This window comes from Protopterus annectens, chromosome 11.part0 (genome assembly GCF_019279795.1).
Source record: "Protopterus annectens isolate FY-2018-M chromosome 11.part0, PAN1.0, whole genome shotgun sequence".
In the NCBI taxonomy this organism is placed as follows: domain Eukaryota; kingdom Metazoa; phylum Chordata; order Ceratodontiformes; family Protopteridae; genus Protopterus; species Protopterus annectens.
In genome coordinates, this window is record NC_056745.1 from 1,121,873,393 (window position 1) to 1,121,897,713 (window position 24,321).

The window sequence follows — 24,321 nt, forward strand, 5'->3', positions numbered from 1 at the left end:
GCTTTCTCAGTTGATTTAAAGTTTATATCATGGAAGACTGCCCTGCTGCTAGCAATTACTTCAGCCAGAAGAGTCTCAGAGCTACAGGCACTAATGGCAGTAGAGCCTTTCCTCATTTTTCATCAAGACAGAGTTTCTCTATGAACTAACCCCTCCTTTATGCCAAAGGCGGTATCCAGTGTGGCTCTAAATCAAACCATCCATTTACCCACCTTCTTCCCAAATCCACAGAACAAAGGAGAAAGACTCCTGCACTCCTTGGACATTCACAGGCAACTACGTTACTACTTGGATAAAACTAAGGTTTTCAGGAAAATCTGACCAGCTTTTTGTATCCTATACTACAGCATCACAAGGAAAGGCTATCTCAAAACAGACCATTTCCAAATGGATATGAAATTGCATATGTTTTTGCTACACCCATCATTGAAAACCAGTTCTTGCTAGCATAAGGCCCCACTCCACCAGGGCAGCAGCTACATCTACAGCCTTCCTCAGGGGGGTGCCAACAAAGGATATTCTGGAAGCTGCAACTTGGAGTTCAGTACACTCCTTCACCAAACACTATCACTTACCATTTTACTCTAAGTCTAGAGCTGGCTTTGCCACTGCAGTTTTGCCGGGCCTTCTAGCCTACTCTAACCCTGTTTGACTCCACCTCCCATCCTTAGCTTTGGGATTCAACCCAAGTGTGATGACTGCAGCAGGGTAACACGGTGAACATAGTACAGTTTTGTACCTACCTTAAATGTAGATGTTCGAGTGTATACCCTGCTGCAGTCCAGGTTACCCTCCCTCCATCCCATCTGACCTAACTGAAGCCTTTCAATACCTTAAAATGAGATACAACCTTTGTGGTGTATTTGCTTATAGCTGGAGGGGTGTTTTGTTTGTGCTAAACTTTTATTGGTACTATCTACTGACCACCTTTTGGGGGGACACCTGACATCTCGGGCAAGAAAAACTGAAGAAAATGGCGTTGGATGCCTCTTATATACCCCTGGTGCACTGACGTCAGGGAAGAAGCGACAGCAACCGATGCCGGATCAAGACTTTGGCATTCAGGCCGACTGCGGGACCGCCTGACGACAGGATAACCCAAGTGTGATGACTGCAGCAGGGTATACACTCGAACATCTACATTTATGGTAGGTACAAAACTGTACTTTATAGGCACGTAAGGACTTTTTTGACATCAAGCAATATAGCAGCGGTAGACATTTGTATATCCAGCGTATTTTACAATCCCATGAATACTATACAACTGCTGACACAAAACTCCCTTACAAAAGTGTGTACCATCCATTAAATAGATAGTTGCCAAACTAAGATCATGCAGGTTACTTAGTGTACTAAAAACTACTACAGTATTTCCGGAAGTTGGATTTACCATACATTTCTCAATGAATACACTGCTCTGAAATGGGAACATATCCATCTGTACATCCACTAGGGTTAAATCAGATATATGGGATTCTTCACTATATTTACACTGTACCCTTCTTATCTGTTGGAGTAGTGCTTTTCTGTTGGGTAAACTAGGAACACATTGCAGTGAAGTTGATGCCATCGAATCATCAATGAGAATGTATCTCTGGACAAATATGCTCTCTCCTTCAAAGTACCGCAAACATTGTAATTTTCCACTTCAAATGGGTCCCCAACATGATTATGAGGCATAGTGTTCAATAACTGGTCACCTTCAGACAACGATTCAGTTACCATCCTACCTTTACAACTCCTACTACATTTCAGTTTGCAACACCAATACCTCCTGCTATGTGCTTTCCTTTCTAAGTGGTACACGTAGCCTTCTGTTTATAAGTACCTCTTTAGCTTTCTGTGATTGCACTCTCGGATAAAGCTGCTCATCAGCACTGGGTGCATCATAGCAGATGTCAGGCATGATTGTGATGTTATCTGTTATATGACGGTTTAAGGGTACAGTGCACATTTTATACTTCTCTGCATTAGCTGGGGTTTTAAGTGGGCTTATCACTGTTTACGTACTGCTCTTGTGATTCCGAGCTTCAAGATTTATAATTTTCGGTAATGTCTTTCGGGATTCAGGTCTTGGGATTCCGGTCGTCGGTATTATGTACATTCGGGATTTAGTAGCAATCCTATACATATATATATATATATATATATATATATATATATATATATATATATATAGCGTATTGGTGGTTTGTTCCTGCACTGTATTGAATATGGTTGGTCTCTAAATGGTTATGAAAGTTTACAGTTTTTTAGGAGTGGATGTGTGAGCCAAGATGACAGTTTTGTAGGGACTTCCAAGATGGCTGCATACTGAGAGACTGCTGTCTTTAGAGCTTCCTGGTGGAAAACTGAGAAATTGTTAAAAAACAGTAAAGTAATAATTTTGGCAAAATTCATTTGCTAAGTAGTAATTACGTTGGATGCCAGCAAAGGAGAATTTACAGAAAGTTTGTGAAAATGAAAGGAAAAGCAGCTCTAGCTGGGAAGAGCTGTGCAACTATTCTGCAAAAAGCAGTCTTAGTTTCATATTTAGTACAGGAGGTGGTTTTCAATAATTTAGATGAAAAAAATATGTCAGATGCACTCTAAGGTGTTTGTGATATACTGGAAGAATATGTAAAGTCAAATGACAAAAGGCTAGAAAAAAGTAGCTATTCAGATGATCTGATAGAAATGCAGAAATTAGAGGATAAATGAAAGACTGACCAAAAATGTTTTTTTTACGATGCGTTGTTTCAGAAATAGAGTTAGAAGACAAAAAGCACATAGAGAAAACCTCAGATATGTTTTGCTATACCAGAGAAATTGGAAAGAGTAGACTGCACCAATTTTATGAAAATACAGATAAACATTTGGACTTGTATTCCACAGCAGTATTTGTTAATTGGGTGGGCATGTCATTGTGTGTTCCATATCTGATCATCTGAAAACAGCTGAGATCTGTATTCATTAAAAATGTAATCATATAGGCAAAAAAAGCAGCACCTGGCAAAACTGTGGCAGAAGGGGAAAAACATCAAAATTGGGGTAACCAGAGTGTTTGTGGAAATGACTATTCTCTGTTTACCTGACAGAAGAGAAAGAAACTCATCCCAGCAATCTGGGGATGTTGAGTAGCAGGTGTAAGATTCAAATTACTATATCCAGCTGTTTTCAGATTATTTTTCCTGTTGGATCTAAGATTTTTTGGATGTAGAATAGGCTAAGGAAGAAATAAAAAAATGTAGCCAACAAAGAGTGAGACAGTAACTTGGAGAATCCTCTTCTCAGTCTTCTGGCAATAGCAAAGTTCACAGAGAGGCTTTTCCAGTGTTCCAAGCAAAATTATTGAATAGTAAAAAGCCTAGGAGCTGACTAGATGAATTAAGAATATCTTGTAAATAGTTTTATATGAGGAGGGAATAGGGGATTGGACTTTGAGCAAGAGACTATTGTGGATTTGAATTGCATACCAAAATTGGGAGATGGAGAGAATCGGCAGCAGTTTGAATTAATGATTAATGAGAGAACTGTAAAGCATAAATACACATTTTCTACAAGAACAGCCTTCCAACATTAGTGTATGTATGTAAGCTGCAAGTTGGAAACATTTCTTTCAAGAGAACTGTTGGGTATATGTATAATAGATTTTGTTTTCAGAATGGCTGCTTTGTCAATATCAAAAATAATTTAAATGGCCTTACAGGTATAGACAAAGGCTACGAGTATTGAATTATATTAAGAACTGTAGGGTGCAGAATCAGTAGCCAAATAAATCAGGGATTCTGAAATATTGGGATATCAATGGGCTAATGCAAAAGAAAAAAATATCTTTGTGCACGATATCATACTGTACCTCTCTCAACCTGAACAAGACATGTAAAAGTTATTTGGAATGTTATACAGCTGTAATGAATAAGTAGGGTTTAAAATTAATGAAGGGAAAACCAAACTCATAGTGATAAATTACACCCCTACTTTTGATTTGGTTCAAAGCTTCCCTTTTCTTTTGGGCATGAAAAGATGCAGGGCTTAGGTGTATAGTTAAAATGGTGGTCTGAAGTTTTGACAGAGGAAGTGTGGCAGGAGACAACTGAATAAGATGGCTGCAATGATAAGGAAATATAAAATGATTTGTATGGACCAAGATAGTAAATGTAAGCTGTGGAGGTGTTTTCAATCCCACTAATTTTATATGATGGTCAGGTGTACTTCTACCAGCCAAAAAATGAGCTGTGGAAAAATATAGGGAGCTGTATGAATTTGTTTGGGAAGGAAAGAGAGGGAGAATAAAGTAAAATAGATTATCTCTACCAACGGAATGTGCATGATTGGGGATGCCAAATTTAAAGAAATGATTTCAAATGACACAATTTCATCTCTCCTATTTGATGCAGGTAGACCCTTATCTTCTCAAATGGAAAGTCTTCTGGCTGGATATTAACGGGACATGGAATGGGAGATTTCTTTGGAAGCCAGGAAAGCATTAGAAAAGCCTCCTAAGGAATATTATTTTCAGGAGTATGTTAATATTTACATAATTCTTTTAAAAATGAGGGATTTAATCAGATGGTGAAGGGTGATACTTCCCATTGGCTGTGAGCTTGTGGAAGATGGCAGGGACAATCTGGAGAAAAATATATGGCTACCTCTGATTCTGGGAACAAATGTTGAAAAAAAGAGGGGAGGTAGGATGGGAAGAAGCAAAGGAAATCTTTGATATTAGTGAAAGGGATCAATTACTATATATGGGTCTCCTAAGGGAGGTTAGACAATGTAGGAGGCAATGTATTAGTTTGTCGGACTCTCCATATGTGGTAGAGTATTCAATACAAGCAAGGCAGGACCAGAGGGAAACTAGAGGGCTGATTACAAAAGCCAGTAGGAGTCTAGCAGTAAAGGATATGGGATTGAAAAATATATAGAACACCCTAAAAGAGGAATACACTTTATCCCAATGAAAATAGATGTTTAGTCCCACAAAAATTTCCTAAATTCTTAATTTTTTGAATATTTGAATTGAAGTTTCTCCATAAATATTTTTATACTCTAGCTAAGGTAGGGAAAATGTTCCCAACTACGAAGAACAGATGCTGGAGATATACAGGAGAAAGGGAAACATGGGAGCATATCTTTTGGGATTGTGGTAAACTACAAAGTCTTAAACAGGTGCTAGAGGATCATTTGAATGTAATTACAACAAATCAGGTGGCATTAAGAAAGGAACTGTTGCTTTTAAACTGGGGGAAATTGACCAGACGCCACAGGTGAAAGGACCTACTTTTTTGTTAATGCTAGTGACAAAACAAGTATTACCAGGAAATGGAAAGTGAACAATAAGCCTAAATTGAATGACATGGAGATAACAATGAAACAGTAAGAGATTGAAACAAAAAAATAAATAAATAAATAGGTAACTGCAGAGTCAGTATGACATTTTGTTTAAATGGGCAGACTAGTCTCAAGAATTGGAAGCAAGTGTTTAATGAAGTTTTGTAATTTAGATTTTTATTTATTTATTTAGTTAACATTTGTATATTGGGAAAGTCTGAATTGGAACATGCCAGTTTTCATTGGAGGCCCAGGGAGAAATGCTCCAGATGCATGTTTTTGTAATTTGAGACGAAACTGGAGCACCCAGAGGAAGACCACAAAAACACAGGGAGGACATGCAGGCTCTGCACAGAAGGCACCCCAGCTGAGAATTGAACCAGAGAACCTCTTGCTATGAGGTGACAACACAAACCACTGTGGTGGACGGTGTGAAACAAACTAGTGCATCAGGGATGATTTCTGAAATGTCTCACTGGTTCAGATGTGAATAGTTTTATATGAGGAGGGAATGGGTCTATATTAGAACACCGAAAAAGCAAATTTCGAATGGCTTAAATCTCGAAAATGCCATTCATTGAAATCGCTTTTGTGGGGTGCTGCACCCCCCCACACCCTGCTAATTATATATACCAACTCCAAGATCACACTACAGCGAGGAAAGGGCACATTTTCCAGTCTTCACTGTACCACGATTTCACAAAAAACACCTCAATGAACAACATTTTCAGGTTTTCAGCCATTCGACATTTGGTCTTTTTGGTGTTCTAATATAGACCCAGAGGGAATAGGGGGTTGGACTTAGGGCAAAAGACTATTGTGAGTTTTCAGTGTCTGTAAGAATATATTAATACAAGAATTGGATTACAAACGAAAGATGATAAAGTTGATCCTTCTTCTTAACATAAATACAAGGGGTTCATTTTAAACTGTTGTATACAAGAATGTACAGTAACAGGATGATGCATGTAAAACCTTCTGCTCCAGTAACGTACAGCCAACTGTATAAAAGTGTCTTTCTTTTTCAATAGTTATATTTTATTTAAAATAAAATTGTGTTTTTAAAATAAAATCAAGTATAAATACCAATGTTAGATATGCAATTGGATAGAAATGAGGATCTGAATTTGACAAAGGATTACAACGTGGATATTCAGAATGTCAAAGAGAGGCAAAGGAAAAGGTCAGTAATGATAATACTGATTGTCAGAAGGGCTTCAGGTAACGAGAAAAAAGATAGTGATAGATTTGTGGTAGTAAGGGATTACTGACGGGATGAGAATTACACTGTCTTTTATTTATATGCCATCTAAAACTACTGTTATGGAACTTAGAAGAATTTTGAGAGAAATAAATGGATAAGGCATAGTTTTCAGTTAAACTTCATGTTCATTTTATCCCACCCATGACTTACCAATTCTGAAGTCATGTTTATCTTCCATAATAATTCTTGAAACATATCCACTAAACGTTCCTTACATTCCTCTAATTCTAAAACAACCTCCTCAAGAACCACAGTACTACTACTGCTCTCAACTTTACCAACATAGTAAACCAATACAGAAATGAGGACAGCCTTGTTACTTCACCTTTCCTTGTCCTTTCCAAAACATTTGATACCGGAACCTGATTTGCAATAATGTGGATGCATGGGGGACCAAGAAGAGAACATAGAACAAAAGATGGTAGAGTTCTGAATATGTACATGAGAGTTTTTTGTATGAAAGATGTGAATTCTGTAACAGTGACTCAGAATTTCCATATTATTCCCCAAGATACAGTCAAGTGGCAAGACTGGCATGAAACTGGATTTCTCAGGAGCATGTGCATTTAACTGAATGCTTTGACACCAATCCATAAACTATATCAGATCATGCACCAAAAAACTAAGGTAAAGATGTGTAATGATGTAAAATTTGGCAGTGGCACTTTCTTGTTCATCTGCTAGAACAAGAAGAATGTAAGTAGTGTATACATTCCAAGAATTATTAAGGAAGATAAACATGGCTTCAGAAGTGATAAGTCATGAGTGGGATAAAATAAAAATGAAGTTTAAAAACATGACAGATTCAGAGCAAGAAATATGTGAGAAGTGATATGAATTATTTAGAAGGATTTACAAATGCTAAACCAATACAGAACAAGAAAGCTAACAAAACTGGAAGAGGAGCTGTTGTAGAGTGCTGCATGGAAAATAAAGAAGTATTTTGATAATATGCCTGAATTTTGAAAGGTGGCTGTTGAGCAGTAATTTTTGATAACAACTCTAGAGTACATAAAGCAACAGGATGTTGGAAGAGGAATATTCAAACTTAGGAGGTCTACGACACGAAAAGTATGCAGGAGTCCTTCAGACATATTAGACACATTTTGCCAATGGTATGAATATTTGTATAAAGCTGAGGAATGGGAAAAACAAGAAAAGACACAAATGGAAATATTTATGATACACTTGATTATACCAAGGTTAGAGGACACAAGGCTTAACAATTAATAGCTAAAAGAGGAAAAGATGAGATAAAAAATGTGATGTGTAATCAGTCAGTGGGGAAGTCTTCATGAATATAGGGTATCACAGATCAAATTTGGAAGTGAAGAGGGAAGAAGGTGATAAGGAACGAAAAAGTTTTATTTAACAATATATTAAAGGGGGAGTACCAACATCTTTGAACAAATTTCTGGGGACTATATTAACCACAGAGGATAAAGACCTATTTCAGTTTTAAACCATGATTATAAAGTGTGCTAGTTAAGAGAATGGCAAAGGTGTTGCCAGAGGTGGTAGATATAGATCAATATTCAACATTTTGTGGAAGTGAGGCAAACATTTGACATTAATAGAACAATGGCCTAGAGGGAAATGTAAAAATACAACTATTGGTGGGTCTAGATGCAGAGTAATCATTCAGCAGAATCAGCTAGTGTTTTATGAGTAGGGCAATGCTAATGTTTGTGTTCTCTGATAGAATAGTAGAGTTACTAAAGAAGATATATGAAAGGCTGAAGGTAATAATTAAGGTGGGAGAGTTCCTTCTAACAAGCCGAACAGTGAAACCAAGAGGGGATGTCTTTTTTCCCCTTGTATTTGTTTTCTATTTAAAACCATTAAAAAGTGAAGAACAGTATCAGGATCACTTAAAGAGCCAATGAATTTAGGCTGGTCCATAAAGCCAATGATGGTTATAAATCCTTCTTTAGCTTAGAAAACTGAAAAAAACTACATTGCTTTGAACTTGTATGTCCTCTTCTGATCCAATAGATATTGCTAATATCCTTAGAAACAAATGTGCCAACTTCACCCTGAGACTTCTATTCAGAGCACCAAAATATATTACTCCCCCAGTCCTCTCTAAATATTTACTGAAAATGCTAATCAAGACCAAGAATGGTTCTCCTTTGGGTCTTCACATTATACCAGGTTACTTAATTAATAGTGTTAAATGTGCCCTTCCCAACAATTGATAGTGTTAAACATACTCGTCAACATAGTCCTTAAACTGTTTAATCTACATTTAGTTATGTTTTTGTTCCCAAAGAGTGGCACATTGCAGTGCTGATGACCCTCCATTAGGGTGGCCTTACAGCCAATCATGGTACTTATAGACCTAGTAACCTTAAAAGCCTCAGCTGTAATGTCATGGACTGTATTATACATTGCAATTTCAAAAATTTTATAAAACTTGACCACCAGCGTTTTGGCTATGTGAAGGTTAGATCCTGCCTATTTAATCTGGTAAACTTCTTCAAAAGGGTTATGGAGGTGGTAGATGATGGCCATGTTGTGTATCTTGACCTGGAAAAGGCCTGTGATGCCATTACCCATGCTGGCATCATAACAAATGCTAAGAGCTTTAAAATACCCATATGTGCTATGATGGATAGGAAACTCGTTGAAAGACAGAACCCACATAATGAAAGTTGCAGGTGCCTTATCAGAAAGTATGACTGTGACTGATTGTGTCCCTTATGGCTCAATACTGAGAATTCTCTTTGGTATTTGTTTCTCAGACCTGTAAGCAGAGCCAAGACCTCTAGCTAAAAGTCAAGTCACCCTATGATAACCGAACACTCCAGAATGAACTCTCCATAGTAAACATTTAGTGTACTAAAATGCGCTCAAACTACATGCTAGAAAGTGCATTACTTGTGGTAGACAGCCCTACCATCATCATACTGTATTGATATACCACTGCAAAACAAAAATGTACTCAGAGACCCAGGTACTTGGATTGATAGCTCCCTCTCCTTTAACCATCATGCAACAATGTTTGACAGAAATTATTTTATTTATCCCAGCTACTTGCCAAAGGAATATATATCATCAGGGTCTAAAGAGGCAATCACTCCCCATTTGAGATTTATTTGATGAAAGATATGAAACAATTAGAAAGACCTCTAGGGATCATAACCAAAAAGAACACAGGTCTAAAGTCCCTGAGTTGTCCAGAGAGTCTAGAAGCTCTACAAAGTCTTATAAATGTTTGAGGAGAGATCACCATGTTCCTTAATATGCCATTAGAAACTTTATTGACTTGGACATCCTGTATCTTTGTACGTTCAATATTTCTACTAATACTAGAACCAGGGCTTGACTTTCCAAGATGGCTGTACACTGATTAACAGCTTAACTTCAGCTCTCCCAGTGTGAAAAAAAAGAAACTAAAAGACAAGTGCCAGGAAATCTGCCACTTTTAGATATATCAGTTACTTCATGGTAAGTACACTGCCTGGATGTCACCAAAGAAGAATCTGCGAGAGCCTGAAAGAAAACCATCTGGACAAGGTGAAGAAGAAACACTAACTGGGAAGCAACCTGCAGCTGTTCAGCAAAAAAAGCAGTTCAAGCTCCAGCTTTGGTGTAAGACTTGGCTTCCAGTAATCTAAAAGAAAAAAATAATCAAATGTGCTCAGAGCTGAATAAAATAAATGAAACACTGAAGAAGTACATCCACTCAAATAAAAGGATGGGAAAAATTGAAGAAGCTTTAAACAGATGATATTCAGATGAACTTATAAAACTGCAAAAAATCAGAGGTCAAAATGAAGAAAAGGCTGGCTGAGTATGAGACTATTCAAGAAGCGATGTTTCAAAAAAATGTTAGAATTAGAGGACAGAGCATGTAGCGAAAATCTGAGAAAACTAGAAGGAGCAGATTGTATTAACTCTATGAAGGCACAAATAAGCAACTGGACTGTTATTCTACAGCAGGAACTGTTAACTGAAATGACACACCATGTGTATGTTCTAAATCTCACAATGAGAAAGAAGCCTATATTAGTAAATATGCAAACATACCAGCAGAAAGCTTTGATCCTGACAAAATTGTGGCAAAAGGGCAAAGTGTTAAACATTGGAGACAGGACAGTGTTTGCGGAACATGATTATTCACTGTACACCATGCAGAAGAGAAACAAATTTATTTCAGAAATCGGGAAATGTTGAGAGGCAGGTGTGAGATTCAAGCTACTGCATCCATCTGTCCTCAGAATATTTTTCCTAGAGGATCAAAGTTATTCTTTGATGCAGAACAGGCTAAGGAAGAAATACAAAAGTTTATCCAACAGAAAGTGAGCCATCAAGTAGAAGGGGATTCTGCTTCTCATTCTTCTGATAATAAAGTGCACATAGAGACTTTGCCACTGAAACATTTTCCAATGTTCCAAAAGAAAATGCTTAAAAGACAGCGAAAAGCACAGGAGTTGACTAGAAGAACTGAGAGTACTTTGGAAGTGAACTGGAATTTGGAGTTGGGAGATAAACAGAAACAAGACCAGCAACACAGAAAGTAGTGAATAAATGTGAGACTGCAAAACATCAATTGCATTTATGAAATATGACTGTATAAGAAAAAGTGGAAAGGCTGGACTGTTGTTGACTGTTAAATTTCTGGGGAACCAAAAGGAATTTGCCAAATATCATGTCATTAATGCTTGAAAGGAAAAAGGTTACTGCAAGTAAAACTTTCTGTACTTAACAGTATTTCTATGAAACTTTTCACAACATAAATTGCATGTTTTATAGTAAAGCATTTTAGTTGTATGTGATAGAGATTCTAAAGTGAACAGTTGCCTGTTTATTCTTCTTTTTAGTATTAAGAAATGTAGTATTACAGTGCAAAAAGGGAAGAAACACTAGACAAAATCATGTTTAAGCTAATAGGCTGTAATCTTGGGTTGTTCAGGTGAGAGATGGGGTGCAAAAGTACACATATCTCTTTTCTGTAATCTTGGGTTGTTGAGGTGAGAGATGGGGTGCAAAAGTACACATACCTCTTTTCTTTTACTTTTGCATTAGTGAATGGCTTAAGATCCTTGGCTTAATTTAATAAGTTCTAAGTAGAAACAAGTAAATATGAGAACACTGAATATAACGAAAAGTTTTTCTTTAGCAATAAATGTTTCAGCTTGTCTTTCAGCAGAGGACTACATTTTTTCTCTTACTTTTCTATGGAGACAAGATGACAATATGGCAATAAAGAGCCAGAACACTGGTTTCTTCAAGGCTAAAAGTTAATGATTTCTGAAAGCATGCATGTTTTCACATCTGGGAGGGGAATGAAAATAAAAAAAAAATACAAATTGTTGTAAGTAGAAACACAGTTAGTAACATGTCTCAGCATAGTTGACCTCAATCTCATATTAATTAAGGGCAGAGTTAGCAGTTTTCTATTTGGGACAAATGTTCCTATTAGCAGGGCTAAAATTCATTAGTTGAATATGTAAGTTGTGTACCTTTGTATTAAGTTAACAGTTTTTTGGGATGTGTCTGGTGTTTTGTTTGAATGTTTTTATTAGAACAAGAAGTCTTGTACAATGTGATATAGGTTCCAATGTTCATGATAAAAAATTGTAAAGGATTAACGTGCCAAACACTAGTGGGTGCATGTATCACAAAAGCTGGAAATAGACATTTAAAAAGCTATCATATATAATAGGTGGGAATAATGACATCTTACCATTGTAGTGACACTTTCCATATAAACTTGGAATGTGAATGGTCTCACAGGTGTAGACAAAAAGGAAAGAATATTTAATGATATTAAAAAATGCAGAGTGCAAATAGTAATACTACAGAAGAACCAAGGAAAGGGAGTGTGCTACAGGAGACACATTTGGAAAGAACTGAGCATATGAATTTGATAAAGGATTTCAGGTTGGATATTCTGCAGAATAACAGGGATGTAGGAAAAGAGGAGTAATTATATTAATTGCTAGAGGAGTTCCATTAGATACAGAAAAGGAAACAAGATAATAGCAAATTAGTGGTAGTAAGTAGCTACTGATAAAGGATGAGGATTGCACTGGCGTGTATTTATAACTCAACTAAACTGCTATTATGGAGCTTAAAAATGGGAGAAATAATCAAATTTTAGCACAGAATATTACTTATTGGTGGGGTCCTGATTTTAATATGCAATAATAAGAATGTATCTGGGGGGCCTAGAAAAGAAAATATAATAAAAGATGGTAGATTCCTGAAGAAATTCAAAAAAGATATTTGGTATGAAAGATGTAAATTCAATAGTAGGAACTCTGACTGCCCCAAGGCATAATAAGTGGGCTAGACTGGACAGAAATATTTCACAGGAAAATGTGCATTTAATTGAGAAATTTGACACACATCCAGTAACTATTTCAGATCATGCACCAATAATTACTAAGATAATGCAGGGTTACAAAGTAAAGATATTTCCTCACCTACCTGTTAAAAAGAGAGGAATTTAAGGAATGGGTAGTGGAAGATATTCAGGAGTTATTAGGGAGGGAAGAAAGTACTCCAGTAATTATAGCTAGTGAGTGGGATAAATGAAGTGAAGTTTAAAAGTAGGGTAAAAATAAAAGAAAATAGAGTTGGTTAAGAAGTAACAAAACTTATTTAGAGGGGTTGACAAAGGTTAAGTATTACTGAATAAGATGAATCTCACAGAACAAGAAGAGGTATAGTTGTTAGAGAGAAAATGAGTGTGTGGATAAAGTGGATAAGTTTAGAAAGATTGCCAATAAGCTACTCTTTTTTGAAAATAACTCCAGAGCACAAAAAATGACTTAGGCAACAAAAGTAGAAAGGGTTGCTGTCAAACTTAGGGAGCCTGTAACAAGAAAACTAACCAGAAATCCAGTGGAAGTATTAGAGATATTTCAGAAATGTTCTGAAAGTTTGTATAAAGTAGAAATGTGAGAAAGTCATGAACAAGCACAAAAGGAAATATGTATGGAAGGCTTAAATATGCCAAGGTTAGATCAACAATTAACAGTTAAGATAAGAGGAGATGTATAACCAATCTGTAGGAAATTCTCCAGGAATATATAGTATTCTGGTCAAAGTTTGGAAGCTAAGAAGGAAGAAAGTGATAAAGATCTGGAAGGTTTTGTTTAACAGTATTTAAAAAGGAGGGGAAGGCATCACCATCTTGAAAAAAAGCTGTGGCGGCTGTAATGTCTAAAATGGTAAAGACTGTTAAGATCCAGCTTCATATAGTCCCATTTCATTTCTAAACCATGATTACAAAGTTTTTAAAGGGAAAAAAAAAACATTTTACTGTTGGTATATTATTATCCATTATCCATGGACAGGAGCTTCCAGTTTCCCAGTTTTTGTCTTATAGTTTTAGTCTATTCCCACACATCCTTAGCTGCCATAACAGAATCATTTTTTTATTCATACTCCTTCAGACTTCATTTTATCATGTCCCCATAAATATAAGTATTGCTGAACCAACCAATTATTGTGAGGGCACACAGCTTACAGCCATAGTCTTTGTTTTATCTTCATTAGTTGTATATCCTGAAAAAACCCGGAACTGTCTCAGAATATTCCACAACACTGAGATGTCCTTTTTTGATACTATCAGGTACAAAATATCATCTGCAAATAAAAACAATTTTTTTTGAACACCATGCCAATTATATCCTTGAATTTCAGAGTCCCTTATTTTCTTTGCCAATGGTTCTAAATATAATGCAAATAACAAAGGGTAAAGAGAACACCCCTGCTTTATTCCTCTGTTCAGACACAACTTATCATAGAGGAACCCTCCCACTTCAGTTTTTGCCTTTGATCCCTCCTATACCCTTCTAATTAACCTTACTATTGTATCAGAAAATACAAATCTTCTATTGCCCTATTCATAAAATCCTAGCTTATTCTGTCAAATGCTTTCTCTGTATCAGGACCCACCAACAGCAGATGTATTTTCTTACAGTCTGCTTCCATCTGGATCATTATTGTTCTAATAATGTTGCCAAATGTTTATCTCCCTTCCAGAGAACCACATTGATCCATTATCTCCATATCTATCAGTTTTGTCATCACGTTTGCCATTCTTTTAGCCATTATAGACATAAATATTTTTAATTGTGGTTTAGCATGGAAATGAGCCTTTATGAAGCTGGTTCTGATGGATCTTTACCCTCTTTAGGTATTACAGCTACCACTTTTTCCAAGATGTTGGTACTTCTCCCCTTAAAATACTGTTAAACAAAACCTTCGAGATCTTTATCAGTTTTTCCCTAATAGCTTCCAAAGTTCCACAGAAGTACCATCTACTCCTGGGAACTTTCCTGTAGATTGGTTATACATCACCATTTTTATCTCATCTCCTCCTATCCTGTTAGTAATTTAGCCTCATCTAGCTCTAATTTTGGCATATTTAAGTCTTCCATAAACATTTCCATTTGTACCTTTTCTTGATTTCCATATTTCTCTGCTTTATACAAATTTTCATAGAATTACCAAAATATTTCTAATACCTCTACAGGTTCTCTTATTACCTTCCTTGTTATAGCCTCTCTAAGCTTGACGACAGCCCTTTCTACTTTCTGTTGCTTGAGTCATTGTGCTAAAAGTTGTGCTTTTGAGTTATAAAAAAAAACAGAAATCTTTCTAAACTCATTACATATTATCAAGGTAATCCCTTATTTTCCATTTAACATTCTGCAGTTGCTCCTCTTCTTGTTCTTGTGACATTCCCCCACTTCTACAATACTTTACCATTTGTCAGTCCCTCTAATTAATTATTGTTACTACTTAACCAAATCTCCCTTTCTTTCACCCTATTTGTAAACTCCACTTTAATTTAACTGACTCCCTAGCTATGTCTTCAGAAGAAATTTCTATCTTCTCTAATAGTGCCTGAATAATTTCCACTACCCCTTCCTTAAATTCTTCTCTTTTCAGCAGGTAGGTGGGAAAGGGCCAGTGTCCCATTTTTATTTAATTATAATGTGTTTTTATTTTAGTCATCATTGGTGCATGAAATATTTATTGGGTGTGTATCAAGACCTTCAAATAAATGCACATGTTCCTGTGAAATGTAAATTCTGTCTAGCCTTACCCAGCTTTTGTATCTTTGGGAATAATATGTAAATGTACTCCAAACTCCTGTTACTGAATTCACATCTTCCATGCCAAACATTTTCATAAATTTCTTCAAAAGTCTACCCTCCTTTGTTATACTTTCCCTTTTGGGGCCCCAGGCATATCTTCACTGCTGCAAATCAAATTCCATTCACACTATTGGAAACTCCTTATGTTCTGACTTAAGTGCTCTCAAACAATCTGGAAATATAATCGGTGATAAGTATAATTCTTGGCACTTCAAATTTTCAGAGTTCTGCATTATCTTACTTTTTGCCTGAATTATTTTATATATTTGCTGACTGAATTATTTTGTATTTTTGCTGGCATTGTTTTTTTGTTCCTGATTTCTTCTGAAACTGGTTTTCTCCTTCCCACCCACCCTATTCATGTGGTGTTTGTTATAGTTGGGGGCTTTGCCATTGCCTGCCCCTACTGTAAATTTGATTTGGGACACTCCTCCCAGTCTTAGTGTTCATTCTACCTATTACATAGAGAACATTTGAGAAGGCCAACCCACTTAGGTCCTTAACCTTGAATTATATTCTGCTCCTCCTTCCTCTCCTTGCACTTTATTAACAAAATAAATAAATTAAAAATCTCCTTGTGTTCTGACTGAGTGCTGAGTGTGTTTCTCAGCTGATAAGTATATTTTTTGGCACTTCTTAACTGTTCAGAGTTGAATAAAGTAGCAATTGAATTTAGTTCAGAATACATTTCAAATAAATTGCATTTATTTAAGCTGTATTTGCTTTATTTTTAGTGCTGTTTTAGCTGCTTTCTGAAAAAAAAAAAGCTTGTTTCCTGCTTTTCCTATAACTAGTATAGTCCAGATACAGATTTGCTGTATCCAGGACTGTTGGTAAGCTTCTGAGCCTCCCAAGTCTTTTTGTGTTAGAGGGGAATCCTTCTAGCTTATCAGTGGGAGTGGTAAGCACTACGTAGCCTATCTACCACAAGAGGAGTGGCTTTTGGCTCATAAATTGTAGTTTATTGGCTGTTTGGGCAGTTTTTCCATCTCTTTCAACTTTCTGGTTTAAAAGCCTGCATTTGTGCTTGTTTCCTGCCTTTCCTCTATAACTAGTCTAATTCAGGTACAGATTTGCTGTAACCAGGACTGTTTATAAGCTACTGAGTGGTTCCAAAGTCTGCTCTTCAAATTTTCCCTTAAATCTGCTAGTTCTCTCCTCTCTTGCACTTTTACTAGCTTATTAGTTTAGCACTTTACCAGACTTCTTGTAGCAATTATTGTAGCACACAAAAATGCTACCAGCACTAAATATTCTACAAGGAAACAGCTCCAGTATTTATTAATGTCCACCCATCCAGGTATGTCTAAAGTCAGCTCCCTGTGCTTTCTCCTATTAATATGGTGAATTTGGGAATCCTGAGGCAATGTAGCAACTACCTCATGTACACTAACAACCCTCTCCTCTTACCTCCCAACACTCAGACTTGTGAGAGATGCACTTATATATCCAATTTGGAAGCCACGCACTCTCCAGCCAAGACCGGAATAACTGGTCAAGAGGAGAAGGTCAACACTTGCACCACACCACATGGAACACACAGCCCTCCAGAACACACACCAGCACTGCCTTCCCATAAAAACACAAACCACACACCCACCTTCGCAGAGGCTGTCAATAAAAATCTACCCAAACAGCAGAGACCTCCAAGGCAGAAATGTACCCAACCACCACAACACAACACTAATTATGAAACCCATAACTCTCCTAAACAGTGTGTCACTCAACCAAACCCCCTAAGGCAAAACAGCATGCGCAACACACTAGTCATAGGTGACTTGATAGTGAGGCACACTGATGTCCCACTCACTAGGTTGAATAAGGAGAAAGTAACAGTCAGCTGCCTGTCAGGTGCCAGGATCCACCACATAAAGCATGCACTCAGGTCCCTCAACAACAGGTACAAATATGACTCTGTCATTGTACATGTTGGTGTGAATGACCTGAGATGTACCTCCCTGGACTACATGAAAAGAGATATGGGGGAACTCTTGGATTATGTAGCCCAGGCAGGTATGACCCTAGCCCTGAGCAGCATCCTACCATCACCCAGAATTATACCACAGTAGAAGCAGAACATGATTGATTTCAACAATTGACTAAGTTTCTGGTGTCATTCTAAGGGGATCCAGTATCTGTCTGCCTGGGATGACATGATTGAAAGACCTCGATGCTTTGCCAGAGATGGCCTGCATCTGTCACACCTGGGCTTCCGGATACAAGGCTCTTGCCACCCCTATAGTGCATTTTTTAGGTGGTGTTCCAAAGATCAAATTACCACCATAACAGCTACAAACAAATGCAATCTGAGTCATGCTACTCAGTGCTAGAAGTCTAAATCTCAAAATGCAATTGCTCGAAGAACTCCTTAAAATGGAGAATATTGACATTTGTGCTGTAACAGAGACGTGGTACAAGGCAGCAGAAAGCACCCCTGCACTACCAGGCTATAACTCATTCCACACTTTTTGGGCCCCAGAACTTGGACCAAAGCTCCAAAGGTGGTGATGTTTCCATATTCATAAAGGATGCACACACCTGCAGAGTGGTAGCCCAACATAATGCATCTGAGATACTTCAGGTGCAGCTAACACTGGGTAAGACAGCAATTCAGGTCGTAGCCTGCTATAGGTCCCCAACCATGTCCTAAGACTCACACTCCATGTTCCTAAGCACCCTGGAGAATATTATGGTCCAACCTAACACTCTCATACTAATACACTTGCCTAATGCTTTCTGGAAATCATTAATTCCAATGCTCTGGACCAGCTTGAGCTTACCTCCACTAGAGGTAGCAACATCCTTGACCTGGTCATTACTAACATGGGCGACCGTTGCTGTACACCAGTAGTCAACCCCTCCCTGGTTAGATCCGACCACAAACTAATCACCTTGGAAATCCACATCCCCCCAAAAAAGATAACCACCATGAAAAACTTCTCCAGAGCTAACTTTGGGCTCTTAAAAACAGAGGTGGCTAACTTCACGGCACCCATGCAAATGGAGAATAGTTGCATGACCGCCGAATTATACACCAATGCACTGTACGAACACATATACAAATGCATGGATCTTGCCATACCCAATAGAACTAAGATGCTCTCCTCAAAAAAAGGAGGCCATTCTGCTGGTCCCCTGCCATAAACAAACTCTACAACAGGAGGAGGAAACGGATGCGGAATAAGGCAAAGTCCCAAGACTGGAAAAACTCCCTTATCAGCCTCAACAAAAGGTTGAGATCCCTTATCAAATCCTCTAAAGCTAGCTATGAAAACAGAATTGCAGAAGATAGTAAAGACAACCACAAGGCCTTCTATAGTTATGTAAAGAATCTCCACAGCTATACCCAGATTTGCTCTGAGCTATTGCACAATGGTACTTCCTATACTGAGCCAACAGTTATTGCCAGTATACTGGCCAACAGATTCATTGCTAACTTTACCCATCCCCCCCCCCAAAGGATGAATCACAATACCAGTAGATTGCCAGGCACCCAATATTACTGCTGCACAGGTTAAAACATCACTGTCCAAGGCCAAGAATACAGCTTCTGTGGGACCTGACAATATCCCTGGCTGTGTTCTACATGAACTACAAAGTGAACTGGCACCTTACTTGTGTGCCCTGTTAAATCACAACTTCACCTCAGGCTTTGTCCCTACCGAATGATGCACTGCTACAGTAATCCCTCTTCACAAAGGAGGAGGGACTACAGACCCTGGGAATTTTCATTCAATTAGCCTGACGAGTCTGATATGCAAAGCTATGGAACGCATAATCATGGACCTAATAAACAAGGATATAGGGAATCTCCAAACTCTGGATCCTACACAGTTTGTTTTTGTGAAGGGTAGATCATGCCTGCTCAACTTGGTCGACTTCTTTGAGTCAGTCACCAGAGCTGTGGATGAATGCATGGTGGTTCATACAGCCTACCTTGATCTGGCCAAGGCCTTTGATACCATTCCCCACTCAGGAATCATAGAAAAACTCACTAAGCTAGGCATCAACCCCTATATCACTAGGTAGGTTGCAAACTGGCTTACAAATAGAACCCACAGTATGAAAGTAGTTGACTTCCAAATTAGACTGCCGAGCAGTCACAAGTGGAGTCCCACAGGGTTCGGTCCTGGGTCCTCTCCTGTTTGGTATCTACTTCTCTGAAGTCCAGGCCAACAAAAAGGGACTCTGGCTGACAAAGTTCGCAGATGATTACAAGTTGGGAGCTATTATTAACTCTCCAAGTGATGTTGATATCCTACAGAAAGGCCTCAGTGACACCAACGACTGGTGTCAGAACCATGGACTTAAGTTCAGTGCCAAATAAATGTGTCGTCGTCCCCTTTGGGAAAAACCCAATTCCCTTGAATTACCACATTGATGGTAGTCCACTGAAACAGAAGGCATTATAAGAGATCTGGGAACACAGGTTGACAGCAACCTCTCTTTTGACCACCACGTTGACACTGTGATCAGAAAGTCCTTCTATGTGGCACATCTCATTACTAAGGGTTTTGCATCCAGGAAGAAATAGATCATTGTCTCCCTCTACTCTTCCCTCATTAGGCCAATCATCGAGTACAATGCCCCATTTGGCATGTACCTCACTAGATACCTGCAACAACTGGAGAGGCCACAAAAGTACCTCACAAAGAGGATTCTAGGCCTTAAACACTTGTCCTATATGGACAGACTCAAAAAATACAACTATTCTCTGTCTCATATCGCCTACATAGAGGTAATCTCTGCTTGACTTACAAATCCATGTCTGACCCAGCTCTGTTAGAAATGCTGCATCTAAAGAAATCCCAATCCCTCCACACAACATGCTCCAGAGACCTCAACCTCATTACCACAATCAACAGAACATGCTGGAGGGACAGGTTCATAACTCAGAAACTGCCATGCTATGGAATAGACTTCCCATACATGTCAAACAGAGCACTTCACTGGCCCTCTTCAAGAAAAATCTTGATGAATGGATGGGAAATAGAAAATTCACCCCGGGGATCACTCCAGTGGTTCTACTCAGCAGAGGCACAAGGAACTAAGGCAGGTGGCACGATGCCAGGGTAATCCTATGAGCTAGGCTTGTAATGGCTCCAGGGCCATTAGCCTAGTACACACCAATGAACCTATGAACCTATTCCCCACCTATATTCCACGCTGAAAGCTTATTATTTCTCCAATAATTTTCTTAAAGTCCATTATAATAGTTTTAGGTGGAATATAATACATACTATGCAATCCTTCTCCCGTACCAGTCACCTCTTAGTACTACAAATCTACCTGTATCCTCTTCTACACTATTGGAGCTGCTCTTGTGATTAATATAAGTACTCCTTTTTTCCTTTGTCCCAGTTATTCTGTTGAATAACCATCCTGAAAATCTTTATTTATCAAATTCACATGTTCAGTTCTTTCCAAGTGTGTCTCCTGTACAATAGCTATTTGCACTCTACATTTTAAATATAGTGCACTGCTCTTTCTTTTTTGTATTTTATCTGTGAGACCACTGACTTTTAAAGACATTACAGAAAGCATTTTCTTATAAAAAAGTTGTTATGCCAACCTTTATTTTTAACAGTTTAAGTGTCTAGTTCCAGCTTTTGTGTTACATGCATACACTGTCTGGCAGATTGAACTTTTATACAGTTTTTCTTGTCATATCCATTTGAGCTTATGTCACATCTTACAAAACTTCTTGTTTTATTGAAAGCCCTCAAGCAAACAGAACAAAAACACTCCAAAATACCCTCTAAAATCTATTAACTTAATACTAATACACAAAACTACATGCATCTTCAAATATTGAAGTTATACCCTCCTAATAGGAACAAATGCCCCAAACTGGCAGCCACACTCACTGACTTGAATTAACCTAGAAGAAAAGTTATTCATACTAAGAAGCATGGTGCAGCATGTGCTTCTGCCAAGTACTGTCTGTTTTTCTCTTATCTTTGTAGCTCTCCCAGCTGGGAAACATCTGGATGCTTTCAGAGAACATTGTCTCCTAGCCAATTTCTTTTTAGCAGATTGTCTCCATGGAGACATGAGGACCAGATACAGAAGTGCTGCTAAGTATATATTTATTTACTAGAAAGAAGCCTTATAATATTCAATATTCTTTTTCATGTACTTGCTTTCTCATAAAACTTGTTATAAGATCAAGCAAAAAGAGCCTTAATCTGCTCATTCCCCTATGCAAGGATGAGAAAAAGCACATTAATTTTTCTTTTGTCATGCTCTTTTAATCAGTCTTCCTCTTTTTTTTTTTTTTTTTTTTTTTTTTTTTTTTACATTGTAGTGTTTACATTTTTTAAAACTGAACAAGGAAAAAGAGAGAATAAGGGAGAAAGAAAAAAAGGAGAAAAACATGAGCACCTGTTTACAATAGTATCCCAATTACACTTAAAATAAATGAGAACACTTTATTTTATAACATGCAAAGAAAATCCTACACTATAAAAATAGTACTGTTAGGAAAAAAAATTGTTTTACTTACAGTTAACTTTCTCCCTCCTCTTCCCATCCCCTAACTCTTTTCCGAACATTAGTGACCTGAAGTTGGGACTATGCTTTAGAGTCCCCCAAAAGTCCAAAAAAAGTCCAATATTTCCAGATTTTCTTGTTCTGTCATATTTTACAAATATAATTATTGCTTTGTAATCCCAAATTTGTCATTTTCCAAGTTACTGGTTTTATTCCTGTTCATCTCCATCTCCCATATAATGTCTCTCATTTCCAACATACTCTAGATTCTGCTAGTCAACTTTCATGCTCCTTTCCTTTTCTCCGGCAATTTCCATTGAAACATCGAAAGAGATTTCACTAGCAAAGTCTCTCTGTGGTCTTTATTACCAGAAGATCAAGAAGCAGAATCTCTTATTAGTGGTAAACACTCTTTTCTTTTGGTCATCACCCCAGATGAATATTCATTATCAAACTGGATTATGTGCTCGGAGAGAGACTAGCACTTGAGGCAAAGTAATATCGGGCTTAACTTAAACCAAAAGGCTTTTAAAGTGACAAGTACATAGTTTTACCAAGATACAAGTGCTTCAAAGCACTATTAAGTATATACATACACATAGCATAGCAAAGAAGATGACATCATGAACAAGATAGAAGTAATTGATGTGAACAGTTAATGCAAACATATGTATGTATATTAGGCCACATAGCTATAAAAGGAAGTATGACTACATGTAACAACAAAAGTAATAATAATTTAACAGCTAAGAAACTAATAAATAAATATCTGCGTAAATTTATTCAGCAAGAAGCTGAACCAGATGTAATAAAGAAGTAGTATGGCAGGATATAAATGGCATGAAAGCATTTTAAGAACCAGCACACTTATCAAGACTGATAAATAATAAACAACATTCATATGTGACAAACATGAACAAATGAAAAAAAAAATAATACGTGGTAAAAACCAACAACTGTAAAATGCATAACGTTGGAAAAATGGAACTCAGGACTTGTAATTAAAAACAAAAAAAAATGTTTATTGTACGTCACACAGCTAAAAACATTGCAAATTGAGCACTTTCATCCTCAAACAAATCAGGACTTCTTCAGAATGAAAGTCATTACCCAACCAGCACATTAATATATGCCTACATAGTGACTTAATGGAGATCATAATTGGTCAGTTTAAACAAGGTAAAATTAATTAAAAAGAAATACCAGAAATCACAGTGTTTCTGAAAAATCCTTTTCTCGTATACATTAAAAGGGGTCTATATCAGATTATCGAAGAGGCATTACAGTGAATGTCTTTTCATTGACATGAAAAGAACAGACTGTGAATGACTCGAATGGCTGAATCCGTGATTTTTTTCCTAGGGAAAAAAATTGTTTGGCCATCAGCATAAATTTGCCCCTTTCCCCACTGTAGTGTGATGTCAGAGTTGATATATTTAGTTAGGGGTGTGTGGGGGCGTAGTGCCCCACTTTGAGCTATTTTTAGTAATATTTAATTTCTGGCTGGAGCAGTAATTTTTTTCCCTAGGAAAAAAAATCACTGATTCGGCCATGCATCTAATTCGCAGTTTGCTCTTTTCATGTCGATGAAGAGGCATTCACTGTAATGCCTCTTCGATAATATAATATAGTATAGACCCATTAAAAGTACCATAACCACAAAAGACACTACAAAAACCTTTTCTAATGTGTTCTACAAAAGCATTTCTAATATATATAGGGAGAATAATAAGAGAAATAAGTGTAGCAAAAACTTTAATATTGCATAGACTTTTTAATTTAATTTTCATTAATTCCAGGGAGGGTCTGTGCCTTTAAGTCTAACTTGGCACACATTTTCCCACTCTTCTAATTTATTTTTCAGATTCCTCCTCCTCTTGGATCACAACAAACATGTTCTAAAATAGCAAAATTAAATTTATGAAAATTCTTACATATTAAAGAGTGTCTGAATAATGCATTCTTATCATCACGTTTACTTATACTGTATAGATGTTCATATATCATCTTCTTTAAACATCTAGCAGTTTTACCCACATAAAATACAGGACAACTGCTACAGACAGCAAGATAAATCACGTTTATAGTCTGGCAGTTGCCTTTAACAAATCTCACAACTGAATTTTCTTC